Genomic DNA, 2,452 nt, shown 5'->3' on the forward strand with positions numbered 1-2,452 from the left:
ATAAACCTACATCATTTTGCAGTTGCCTCGCTATTTGTTCTACTTCGAAAATGTTTTTCTCAGGATTCAATATTTGAGAAACGCATAAGGCAAAACAGAGGTTATCTTTGTTGTGAAAAACATACAGATGTTTCATCTTTTTCTGAATAAAATCTGTGCTGAAGATACCCGATAGCTTTTTTTTCCCTCCACCCTGAGGAGCGTGCACAATCCGAATAACTAATTGTAAAGTTTCATCGGAAAGTATTTCAAATTTACTCTGGATGGAGTTTTCAAACAACATCAGAAAGGAATTCAGATCGATACCCCCATCATTTATCTGAACACGCGACGAAACATTGAGCGAATCACCCTGAATTTCTACAAACACACCATCACTCGGTCCAACTATTTCACCATTGGCAACATTGAGCATTTCATTTAAAATCTCAAGAACATAATTGTAAAATTCTGCAAAGCTGTCGACGTTACCGAGAGAAAAAAAGTTTATCCTTCTTCTAATTTCTGTGGTGCGGAATCTGTCTAAGCGATTTATATTGATATTTGGGTCAAGATCACCTCCCGTTTGTACATCACCATCGTCAGGTGGATTGTCATTGGGGTTATTCTCAGTATTAGGTGAAGGAGGAGGAGAATTGTCATTGGGGTTATTCTCAATATTAGGTGAAGGAGGAGGAGAATTGTCATTGGGGTTATTCTCAGTATTAGGTGAAGGAGGAGGAGAATTGTCATTGGGGTTATTCTCAATATTAGGTGATGGAGGAGGAGAATTGTCATTGGGGTTATTCTCAATATTAGGTGAAGGAGGAGAATTGTCATGATAATCAGGACTGGTTAATGAATTTTGACTTAAGTTTATCAGATTATCATTTAATCTCAAAAGACTTTGATTTAGTTCATAGAAAAAATCTGACAAAATTTCAGGATTATTTTCTGAGGTATTAACAGGAGACGTTAAACATTCAAAGTCTGTGGTTGGCTTAGAAGGTTCTGACAAACTGTCATTAAGCTGTTTTACAGCATCTAACAGAAAAGGATTCAGAGTTGTACACGTGTCGTATTCATTGAGTGTGTTTTGTAATTTCGATAAGCTGTGCTCCAGTTCAAAGAAAACATCATGCAAACTTTTAGCTGTATTTTCTGAGGTATTAACAGGAGACTTTAAACATTCAAAGTTTTGGGTTGGATTTACTGACAAACTGTCATTAAGCTGATTTACAGCTTCTAACAGAAAAGGATTCAGAGTTGTGTACGTTTCGTATTCATTCAATTTAGTTTCTAATTTTGAAATACTGCGTTTTAGTTCGCAGATTATCTGAGTGCTATTTAAATCATGTGAAAAAGGACTGATGTTAGGCTTCTTAGCTTCATTGTTTAAAACCTCGTTGTTAGGGCGTTTTTGCGCCATTTGACTAATACAATAAAGCAAATGAATAAATAAACATTAAATAAAATAAGTTTTACATTCTTGAGTCAACAGTCGATGGCTCTTCACAGACGACAGCATTCGTAGAAAGTAGCATCATAATAGTTTCAGATTGTTTTTACTGAAATCTAAGGATGAAAAAATACAAAAAGCTTCAATTAGGACTAGGAAATACACACAAAATTATGAATAACATATTGTACTTTACTTACAGGGGAAGAGCTTCATCATAAGTGGATGTGTTCAAGTAGGAGGTGTCTCCAGTTCATAACTGTTTAGGACGTTTGACTAAAGAGATACGAAAATTTTCATGAATAACATTATAAAATACATATTACATATATATATACACATTTATATATAAATATATATATATATTTACTTACCCTAAGGACTTAGTCTTGGAGCTTGTAAAATATTAGCCATCACGTCTGTTCTTCTTTGTTCTTAATCTAAAAAATAAAAATAAAATAAATAAATAAATATATAAAATTTTTAAAATGAAATATAAAGTAATATTCTTAAATTATTCTTATTTTACGTTATAAATGTCAGTTCTTACCTTTTGGTTCCAGTCCGAGCAGTATATCATCCAAAGTTGAATGTCAGCGTGTAATGCGTAGATTTTTGAGCTCCTAGATATACTGAGTCACTTATCGTAAACTTTTCTGACGTACAGCGAGGAGGAGGGTTTAGGAGGGGCAGCGTTAAGACATCTTCAAATGTCATTTTTTATCGTATGAAAACAGTATGATGAACGATTTTAAAACAATCTTTAATCACTAAAACACCATTAATCATTTAGAACTTGGAGTTAGAAAATTAAAAATTTACTTATGTATACCCTGTATGTGTGTGTGTGGGGGGTACGTGCGTGTGTCATAACCGTTTGATGGGGGGGTTGAGACCGTTTGACGATTCCTGTAATTCCAAAGTGGTGGGGGGTTCACTTATGTGTGTGCGCTCGATAAAAGGGGTGGGGGGTTCACTTATGTGTGTGCGCGCGATAAAAGGGGTGGGGTGGTT

The 2,452-nt window shown here is 34.8% G+C and overlaps 1 long non-coding RNA gene across 1 annotated transcript; it reads right to left on the minus strand.

Moving 5' to 3' along the window:
* Window positions 1-705: 705 nt before the first annotated feature.
* LOC136690747 (uncharacterized) lies at window positions 706-1,858 on the minus strand. Its single transcript, XR_010801775.1, has 3 exons — window positions 1,813-1,858; window positions 1,639-1,714; window positions 706-1,554 (listed from the first exon to the last, which is right to left on the minus strand). It is a non-coding gene; the product is annotated as an uncharacterized lncRNA (long non-coding RNA).
* Between the last annotated feature and the right edge of the window lie 594 nt (window positions 1,859-2,452).

Source organism: Hoplias malabaricus, chromosome 3 (genome assembly GCF_029633855.1).
Source record: "Hoplias malabaricus isolate fHopMal1 chromosome 3, fHopMal1.hap1, whole genome shotgun sequence".
Classification (NCBI taxonomy): domain Eukaryota; kingdom Metazoa; phylum Chordata; class Actinopteri; order Characiformes; family Erythrinidae; genus Hoplias; species Hoplias malabaricus.